This window comes from Haemaphysalis longicornis, unplaced genomic scaffold (assembly GCF_048455015.1).
Source record: "Haemaphysalis longicornis isolate Haplotype H1 unplaced genomic scaffold, Haemaphysalis longicornis Haplotype H1 scaffold_133, whole genome shotgun sequence".
Taxonomy (NCBI): domain Eukaryota; kingdom Metazoa; phylum Arthropoda; class Arachnida; order Ixodida; family Ixodidae; genus Haemaphysalis; species Haemaphysalis longicornis.
The window spans coordinates 194627-205861 of record NW_027526239.1 but is presented as its reverse complement, the minus strand read 5'-3'; positions in this window follow the sequence as shown (position 1 = coordinate 205861).

The window sequence follows — 11235 nt, the reverse complement described above, 5'->3', positions numbered from 1 at the left end:
TACCTTGCTGCACAGTTGGCTTGCAGCGCGTGACACTTAGCTTAGGACGCGCGTTCTAAAAGTATTTCCGTGTTAATTTCCGTCGTTTGAAGTTAATTCTCAGTGCGTCAAGCGCAGTTTGACGTCATGGTGATTTTATAACCGTATCAACTGTGGTACATTCTCCGCAAACAACTTGAGCGTGGTGGCGTACGTGTGCGACCGAAGCATAAACTGCGGCTCGTTTCCCCGATCAACAATGTAGACTACGATGATTGCCAAGCTAAGTTTCTACATTTCCCTTGTTTGCACCAAATGTGTAAAGCAAGAAATCATGAAGCGTTTACTGCTCGCAGAAACGCTCCGCACACACACCGCCGTGCCTGCCCGCACGGCCGACGGAGCAGATCGAACCGACGCAGGTCGCGGCAGCAACGTGTCGCCGCTTTTTAAAATCACGCTAGTTGTGGAAAAGTAATTCGACAGTGGTGAATATGGATGTTAGAGTGGTGAAAAATTGTGCTAGGTAGTGTCATCAGCTGTGGTTTTCAAAGCGATGCTCAAATATCTGCCGCGATCTACGCCGACCGTCCCCGAAGGTCGGTCCCGGCACCGCCGGCCCGTTCACGCGCGGTGCGGCGAGCGACCGAAGGATATGTGCCTACGCGCAAGCATCGGCCGAGGCCGTGGCAGGTTCTTGATCATCGATCGCTTAAACAGACGCGGACACTAAGTTACACATACAAGAACGAGGGTGACAGTGAAGGTAAAAGTTGTATTAGGGACTCTCATTCGCCACTGTAACATAGCGGCGAGGAAATATCTGCCGCGACGTTAAGCCTAAAGTTCCCAACATTCGATTACGTGCATCCGAAGCCGTCGGCGAGCTGTTCGAGAAGACCCTTTCGTCGCGCGCGCGCGTGTTGCGTTTGGGTTCCCCCATCACTTTGTGGGGCCCCCAACGCTCGGTTCTCCTATTTTAAATCTCCCAATTACCCTAATTCATTAACGACGTGTTTCGCCTCGTACACAGCCTCGCCTTCTGAGAGAAATCGTTATAGGTTCATTGATGCTAGAGGAAGGCAGGCTCACTGTAAACATAAAAGAGCCCACGTTACAATTATACATTCCTACGCCGAAGTCCTAATGAAAACTAAATATAGCCATGTCCAAACCCGCTCGCAGGCGTTGAAAACTCGCGTTCGTAACCATTTATACATTGCGGACAAGTTGTCGCGAAAAGTAAACACATCAGCCGTGCAGAGTACAGGCTACAGCAGTGATCGTTAATCAAATACGGGAATAACTATGAAAAAAATGGTAGGGGTAATAGGCACTGCTTAAGCCAAAGTGCGCATCATAGCAGTACTTTTAAGCATGCGCGGCGAAGCAATCCGATCAGCGTTCTCACGTAGTCATTCATTTACCAGGCAAGGCGAGCAGTAGGCGCGGTGAGATCACGAGTGAGCGACGCGCTTCCGTTGCTGTTACAAGGTGTTCCCTTGCACACACAGTCTCGTACATGTCACGTCGCAAGTATTTCATAATGAATTTACAGTGTACTTTTCTCGGCATCAGTTGCATCGTCCTTGGCGTTAGCTGGCTGCGTACGAGCTGTGGGGCGCGGCGGTGTCGCCGGGAAAAAGCGAGTCGCTGCTTGCTCGACCGGATTATTCGGGTTGCAGACAACTTTTTTGGGTAATTGGCATCAAATCCACAAAGAGCGGGGGGGGGGAGGGGGGGGTACGGTGGCCACACACACACACACACACACACACACACACACACACACACACACAAACAAGCGGCCGCATACGCACAGGAAATGGGTTGTAGCAGACGACAACCCGACCCGGCGTCCAACAAGTGACGTCATTCGTAGGTGGCGCCACGGTATGTCCTCAGGGGTCAATAGCTCGGACGGACGTTTCGATGCCGACACCCTCGTAATAGTGAGGCGAGCTGCCTCTAGGCGGGGGTGGCTGCTGGAGCACAGTTGCCGGACTCGTGATTCCGCGAGCAAGCGAGCGTGCAAGGGGGAGCCCCCTCGGGCATCTTTGTTACCCTATTTGGCGAGATCGTCGATAAGGTTTCCGGCCAGTCACAGGAGATTGCGGAGTCCCGCTGCTCCCCACGTCAAGTTGGGGAATCGTTTAAACTGGACGGTGAGAGCGAGACCTGCAAACGGATACAACCGGGAGCAACGCCAGTCACCACTGCCACGGACAGCGAGGATGGCTTCTGGCCTGCTGAACCACCGGCGGGACCGAGCGCGGCCCGCGGAGCTACCGCCAGTTGCTGCTCCGGCCTGCCGGGCGGCAGCCAACCGTTCGGGAGGACCTGCGGCCGAAGCGGCCACGGAACCCAGGAGGCGGCGGGATCTGGCGCCTACGCGAGCGGCGCGAGCCTTCGGGCAGCCGCAGTGGGCGCGGCCGTTCCTGTTGCCGCCTCGAGCTGGGAGTGGGGGTCGCATCGTGGCGCGACCCCGGCGTTCGTCGGCTGCGGCTGCAGGCTACCCCCGGGCCTGCCAACCTGCTGTGCTGCCCAACCGCGAGAGACTTGGAACCATTGCAATGTGTTTGCGGGTTTGTGAGGCGAGCATCGCGACGGCGGCATCGTGTGGCGAACTTTGGTGTGGAGTGGCGTTCGGTGGCTGTTTTGCTGACTTGAGACGTCGTGACGAGTGTGGTGTAGCGTGGCGTCACTCGAGCTCAAGTGGCGTCCAGTTTTAGGGGGGAGGAGTGTGGGAATCGTGGAGAACCGCGACCTGCGATCCCGAGCCAGCGCGCGCTTCGGGAGAGACGCTTGTGCGCTGAAACCGGTCCGGCGCTGCGTTGTTTCGTCGGCGTCCCCCGAGAGATGGCACCACCGATCTATGCGGGCAGGGACGCTCTGTCCGGCCAACAACAGATCGAGGTCGTGACGTCACAGTTGAAAGTCACGTGGCAAAGGCGTTTTCGTCACTTCCTGGGCCGTGGGCTTTTTTTTGTTTTTACTTTTATCACAAAGGCATGCGGATAGCATCAAGAAGCGATGCACCGCGGTCAGAAGTTTCACCCAAGGCTTCAGCCAAAGCATGTGGAGGCGATTGCCAAAGGCACTGTGTGTGAGCTACGCTGGCTTCGCCGCTTTTTTTTATTGTTGTTTTGCGTCATTTTGCCCCTGGGAATTTGTTCTGTGCCCGAGTTGGTTTCTTTCCACGTAGATGATACCCGCGTGATACGTTGTCATGGCCGGTTACTTAAATCAAGTAAGTGTATCGTCGAAGTGTCCCTCGACATCGCGTTGTCTGTTTTTCTGAGCCAGTTCACGAATGAAGCCGTCACCTTGAGCCCTCGCCGGTGAAACGGCGACAACACGACGACACCGATCTTTTCCCTAACAATCGAGGACGAAGTGTGACACCACTAATTGTGCGCCCCCATATCCTACAAGAAAACAAGTCACGTTGCCGTCAGCAACAACATGCAGCAAAAGAGTTCACCAAGGGAGGATATGCCGTGCTGTGATGCAGCGAATTCAGTGATGTGGAAATGATTGTGTGCACTGGGGTGCCACGCTGGACGTACCACATTCGGCTTGTTATTGCGGTGACAGGTAAATGCGCAAACCAGACGTGGTCGAGCTCACCGTGTTCCGGTACATCTACGAATTCCACGGTGACAGAGAGAGAGAGATAGAAAACCTTTAATGAAAGCTGAAGAGGTTAGTCCCACTAACGGAGAATTTGTTTTATGGTAAAGGCGAGATTAGCCATTGCACTTAGCTTGCTATCGCCCTTGATGTCTGCGCTCTTGATGGCTGAGTGCGATGCTTGCACGGGCAGAAATTTTTTGCAGGCAGCTGTATGAGGCGGGCTTCCAAATACAAGTGCCTTACATACATGCTATTACATATTGCATGCATACTATTTTACATTGCCTAAATAGTGAAAAGAGCAACCTTTAAATCGTAAATCAGCGGGAAGCTGAAGGCATGTAAAGTTTGATAACTGCACGTCCCAGGCCTTATAGCTACAGCAAGTGGTGAGCCTGTCTTATATGCACCTCCTGCAGTTGTAACTGCCCTAATTGCACCCAGTGATCGTACAGGACGAGAATATTGACAGATAAGCCATTTGCAGTGTTGTGGTATTTTATTGTCCCTCTGTTTTCTTAGAACACACCCAGCTCAGTATCATCACAAACTTAATCAGAGCAAAGCGAAGTTCATCCAGCTGTGAGTGGTCATAGCGCTGTATTCTTATTTTTATGGCGAGCCTTCCCTGACCAGAACACCTTTTCCCATGGCTTTATACACCCATGACTACTATTTCCGATACCCACTTTGGGTTGCCCATAGAAGCAGCCATTCCACTGAGAGAAGGAAGAGTCACCTATGCAAGCCTTCCCCATCGAGATGTCAATAGTCACCTGTACTCATGCTATTGTCTCTCCAATTGCCTTTGAAACTCTCAGCTGTGCATTATACTATCAAAGCTGCAAATGCTCAATGCAAGAACACACATGTACACTAGCTCAATCAGCGCCGTAAAGCACTGGGACAGGAAGATGCTTTGAGTCTTCCAGCATATTCATGGTCACTATTCAATATTTCTATCCGGTGATTGCAAAGACACAGCCTGAATGCTTCTAACCACTTTGCCGACCCCATTTTCCCCTCACCATACCAGACTCGTTGCCAAATTACTGCCTCCAGGTCCTGCTTTCTTAAGACTAAAAAATCTCTGCCCTCAAAGTTGCCTCTGCATCTGCTCCCTGCCTTGTACTGTTTCCGAGAGGAGGAAGTTTCTCTCCAAAGGCTTCTAGTTGGAGTGGCCCTCACACTTTTTCAATCTGGACACATGTAATCCCCTGTCCACTGAAATCCATATGCATGAGTCACTAAGCTGTGAATTTTTAATGTCCTTGCACATTGATAGCAGGTATAGGTTCTGAAGAGTTGACTCTGTTGGTATGTTTTGGGGCAACACGTTACGTAAAATGGACTCAGCAAGCCTAAAAAGGCATTTTTAGGGCAACAAAAAGCCAATATAGACACGAATCTAAAAATAGGCCCTTATAGGCACTATCAACAGTTGATTAATTTAATTCCTGTAGTTCGTGCTTATATGTCGAACAAAGTTTACAGGGACTCCAGGGAAAAAATGGGAATTTTGCCTAAAGTTTTGATCTCTAGTTATACTTTGTACATCAGGGCATGAGCTGCGTCGCAAATATTATGTGCCGGTGCATAACTGTTTTGTGTGCTGGAATTTGCTTTTTTTGTTGGTGTTCACACGGTTTCTGTATATACACGATTGTACTTTACCAGTAATACTTAGTTGCACTTGTTCCTGTCATCCTTTGTATCTTGTCAAAATTTTGCCTGTATATATGCGAGTGTATCTTACCAATAAATCCTAGTTGGAAGTAGCACTTGGTCATGTCATCCTTGTTTGTCTCATCCAAATTTTGCACTTTACACGTGTGAAGCCGCCCAAAAGTTCACGTCGGTCAGCTACATGAGAGATCAAGTACATCACCCACTAAAAGTCTGCATGGCTTCACCTAATAATTAGTCCGTAAGCTACAAGTGAGACTAACAATAGCCATCAAGAGTTAACATCTATGGAGAAAAAGCGAGTAGTATAATGCACAAAAGAAATTGGAAAAGATACGAGGCTGTTTGGGCACAGCTTTTTATTGCAATTGAATTTCCTGGAAAAAAAGTCGGTGTTAGGTGCAACAGGGCCTCAGAACACAAGTTTGCTTCAATGTTTGTTTCAGTGAAGTTTTTTCTGAGCTGACATCACAAGCACAGAGTTAGGTAACGGCACTGTAATGAAAACTATCATGCATGGTGGTGTGGCTCCTATACTCAATAAAGCGCAAAGGCTTTATTAGAAAAGAAAAACCACATGCAGTGCTCTTAGAGAAAGTAAATATCTTCATTCAGTGGCTTCTGCTTCACCTAATGGGAATGCACTGTCCCCTTATAACTGCTGAAGGTGGTGCAAAAAGAATTCAGCTATTACCAACACACCCACTGAAAAGAAAGTGCTGGTGATCCCTTTTACATTCCTATGTCTGAGGTGTTTGCAGCACATTGTGGCAAATTTTAATTTTTGTCCCCAGTGCAAATTACAAAAGGCACAAATTGCGGCTCGTTGAACGTTATGTGGTGCTTTTGAATGGACTATGTATAAGGGGTGGGCGATTGATCGATCAACTTTCCGATTAATGCTTTAGTTGCGATTAATTTTTTAGTCGGTCGAAGTCATGTGAGCAAACCGAAACAGGAGTACCGCGTTGAAAGTGTGTGCATGCCGAGGACCATATTTGCGTTCAAATAACCTACGTGACGTTACAACAGAAAACAATGCAAGTATGCTCAGAGATGATAACAATTAAAACTGTTGGGACGGAGAAGCATTTTATAATTATCATTGGTGTATGGATTCCATTAAATAATATTTTAGGTCATTAAAGCTAATCGGATTGAAACGGTCAGACAGATTAATCGGATTAAAACTTTTAACCGACGCCCAGCCCTACAATGTATGCAACCTACATCTTGGCTTTATTCAAAAGGTCAGACAGTGTACATCATTACTACAATATTGTTCTATGAGGAACAGCACTACCACCACACAAGAATTAGAATACCCACGGGTAGATTTCACAAACAGGCAGCCAGAATGCAAAGGAAGCCAAGTAAACCAGGGGAGGCCACCCACTTATTAAACAGCCATCGGTTCCGTTCTTGTGCAAGATGGATAAAGCCTGCCACTTGACCTTACTTCAACTGTGGTATCAAAACAGCTTGTCCGGGTTACTGCTGCTGCTTCCTTTTTTTTGTGCCATGCTATAGGTACTCGGTACGAGATGAAATATTTGCTACCACTACAAAATGTCTTAACTAAAAGCCCGCAACCCTCCTAGTTATATATCTTATAGGAGCTTCTGTGGAGACCAGGGCTGCGAGGATATGAAATTCTGCTTTTAAAGCTGTTTTATTGAACTAGCTTTTAATAGGAACAAATATTTTCGAATTAAAGTGCTCTCCTAAAGCACCTTTCTCTTCGAAACGTGTTTTGGTTGAGTTGGTCTATGATATTGACAAAATAAAATAAAAAAAATTATGAGCGCTAAATAACAGCGTATGAAAAGAACGGACGACAAATACGACAGCTGCTTGCCTTTCTCGTCCGTTGTTCTTGTAGCGCTCGTATTTTTCAACTCCTTCCGCCTGTCCTTTAGCCGCACGTCACCGGTGCATTGCGGTAAAGCCTGTCGGCGCTAGCGGTGAAAGCGGCGCTAGTTAGCGGTGGCCGATCGGTCATCCAAACTTTTTATGGGCCTGGCACTGGTACTACAGCGGAGTCATGGTGGAGTCAGTGACTGTCGAACAGGCAACATGAACACGCTTAAAGCAGATACGCGGCGCGTTCATCAACCAACAGCTCGACGCTACACTTGACAATCATGTAAGCAACCGTCCACGACGTTGACCCGCGGCTACGTTGACACAAACTCGGGCATCAAACAAACGCCAAAGCGAACCTACCGCTGCGGAAGGGCGGATGTACCTGTGCAATAGTGACAAAAAAACACCTTACCGCAGTATAGCTTCTTGATGCTACGCGCAGTGCCTTCGCGATAAAAGTAAAAAAAAAAAAGCCCACGGTCCAGGAAGTGACGAAAATGCCTTTATCACGTGACTTTTGGCTGTGACGTCACGACCTCGATCTGTTGTTGGCCGGACAGAGCGTCCCATGCGGGCATAGGCGCGTGGGCGGCGCGGGAGACGAGGACAGTCTCGTCGGAGACCCGGTCGGGGCGAGATCGGCGGAACGCGGCGGTGATGAATACTTGTGTCTCAGGTGGGAGCTTTGTTTGTCGCGCGCCGTGAGTGCCTGCCTCCCGTTCGCGGTCACGACCCGGACGGCGTGATTTGTGAACGCCGTCGAGCCTTGTGCTCGCATGCTTTGGGATTCCCCAAATAAACGGCTGTGCTTCGGCACTACTGTCTACTGTGTTCTCGTATCGGCGAACCTCGCTGGGCTGCCGTAGCCATGGGAGCCCGCGTGGTTGACACGCCGGGAGCTAGCGTGGTGGCTTACGCCAGGACTGGCTAAGTCGCCCCGAGGAACCCCCTCGTATATCCCACAAGACCAAGAAAAAGGGGGGAAACGGGCATCAAAACGACTGCAGGTGAATATACGAAAGTACCCGGTTTTGAATTTGCTGTTATGGTGCTATGTGGGAGTTGTAAGTCATACCTCATGACCCAATACAATAGTTTATGTGACGTTGGAAGAAAACATAGTATTAGGTGATCAGGATCCGTTTATCGAAATAATGGCGCACTTTTTTCAGTACCCGAACGCCATATGCAACTTTCTTCCTGATTACGTTAATGGTTGCATCAAAGTTTAGAAAATGGTCAAGTTTAATTCCTATGAATGTGCATTCATCAGTCGGTATGATGGCGTGATTATAATGTACACAGGGTTGAGATCGTAACGAGGCTTTGTGTGTGGGCTAAAAACCACAAATGTTATCTTACATGGGTTAATTAACAACTTATTAGTGTGACACCAGTTAAAAAATGCTAGCGAGGTCATGGTTCAGCTATGAAATTACACTGGAAAGTTTTTCTTGGGATGGGAAAATGGTGGCGGCGTCGGAGTACGAAATGCAGTCGGTTACGGATGTCAGACAATTCGGCCGGTCCATAATATAAATCATAAATAATAAGGCGCCAAGAATGGATCCTTGGGGTACACCTTTGTTTACAGTTTTTGTGTCAGAAAGAACCTCTGATATGTTTACTGTTTGCGTACGATTACGCAAGCAATTGCGGAGGAGCTGTAGTGCAGGACCATTTCTATTTAATGATGCCATTTTACAAAAAAGTATGTCATGGATAATACAGTTAACAAAAAGTCAACAAAAACGAATCAAAATATTTTCATTCATAGATTTTGGTTTTTTTATTTATCTGTTAATGCTATTAGGGCAAGGTTAGTCGACAGACCACGGCAGAACCCGAAATGTCTTGGTGTCAAGCGGCGAAATTTCTGGAGGTGGTTTGAAAGCCGCTGTTCGATAAGCTTTCCGACGATTTTGCGAAGGAATGGAAGAGTTGATGGTCGGTAATTACTAATAATGCCTTATTTCCTTTCTTAAATACTGGAGTTACTTTGCTTCAGCTCATGAGAAAATGCAGCTTTTGTAAACATAAGGTTGACGACGCAAGCAAAATTATGTGAAATAAAATCGGCAATTCCTTTGATACAAGAGGCATGAATGTTATCGAGGCCTGGGCTGGTAGTTTTGAGATTCGCTATCGTCGTACGCACTTCACTCGGTGTAGAAGGATAAAGAAAGAATGACTGTGATGCAAGATGAAAACTATCGTCATAACTCGTGGCTGGTGCGCTTGGTGAATCGCTAAAGTAAGTGCTAAAAGCATTCGCAATGTCTTTGGGCGTTGTAAGTACTTCTTAGTCAAGCTCTATTTCGGTGGGGGCACTTTTTGAAGGGGTGCTGTTAAGAAAATTGTTTAGTACGCGCCATTGCTTAGAATCATTGCTACCTGTTTCTAGTGTCTTATTTTTATAGTAGTCCTTTTTGGTTTGTTTCAACAAAGAGTTTAGTTCGTCACAACATTTTTGTAGAATTCTTTAAGGTGGGTACTGAACGGTCGTTTCTTAAATTTACGATAAAGGTTTTTTTTTTGCGCAAGTGCTTTAACAAAGACTGTGTAATCCACGGGTTTTGCGGGCAGGTATACTTTTTTCGACGCAGTCGGTTCGATGTACAGCGTTCTATGCAATTGGTAATAATTGAACTTGAGTGGAGTAGAAAAGACCTTTATTCGGCCGATGCTACAGGCCGAGCATGCCGACCGCCTGGGCGACCAGTCTCCCCCTTCTTCCCCTTCACAGCCAAGCCAGTCGGTCCAGGTGGTGAGGGGAAGGGATAGGGAGGGATACGAGTCGGATAGCTGAGCCGCCGGGCAGTTGAAAAGGCAATGAACTAAATCAGCGTAGACAGGGGGGCAGTTGGGACAAGAGGGGTCAGATCTATAGCGATAGGGGAATATTCAGGAGGGAGTGATCAGGGCATTCATTCGGATGTGCCGGAGGAGTCGAGTCACCGTTGCGGTGAGTGATGGGTGAGTAGGCGGGTAGAGGCGTTTGTCTAGATGGAGCTGAAGGTAGACCTCCTTGATGGTACAGCGCAGGGAGAGCCTCCCAGCGTCCTCCGAGGGTCCGGGCCAGGGGATAAATGGTGCCCGGTGAAGAGTGCCGCGGGCGAGTTGACGCGCGAACTCATTGGCGTCAATTCCGGAATGTCCAAGGACCCAACGGAGGAAAACGATGGATGGCTGTGGAGCAGAGACCGCTCATTCGACCTCATGTTGAAGGATAGAAGGTAGTGAGCGATTTTGTATGTGTATAATAGCGGCGTGAGAGTCAGAAAACCCTGTATTTGGGGATGAGGGGAAGAGAAGCAAAGGACTGAGGGGCGTGGGCAATGGCGAGAACCTCAAGAGACATTGCTTCAGGAGGGTGAAGGTACGGGCCGCTAGTGTGGATTTCTGCTTCAGCAAGGTGAGGGCGGTACAGAGCGTAATCGCACGAGCTTCGAGGCGCCACAAAAGAGGCATCTGTGTAAGCAATTCCCTGGGTCGCGAAAAGAGGAGGATGATGCTGCGCGGCCGCATGACGACGACCTGCATGAAGCACAGGGTACATGTTCGACGGGAGAGGGAGGATACGAAGGTTGGGCGCCGAAATTGCGTCGGGAGGGGTAATGAGGGAGACGGGAGTTGGAGATGTACCCGCCTGAACCAGTAACCATTGATCCTGACAGGTAAGGGAGAGCCGAGAAAGCTGGGAATCACGATGGAGATTGAGGAGAGAGCGAAGGGAATGAAAGAGGCCCGTGGCAAAAAGCTTACCTGTAGAAGTGGTGATAGGGAGGTTCAGTGCTGCCTTGTAGAGTCCCAACAGGGCGGTCTCAACTCTCAAGGGTATTGAGTTGAGTGTTAGTGAAGGATATGTAAGGGATAAAGTACAAGAACTTGTTGAGGGCGAGCGCGTGAGCAACCCTGCAGGCATTAGCTTCGTGAAGACCCTCACGTCGAGTGACCACACGACGCAGAAGGTGGGTTACCAAGTGGCAGGTCGCGACGGCCCTGTGTAGGGTTTGTATGTTCTTGAATCTCGGCTGCATGCAAAGGAAAGTCAAGAACCTTGCATTT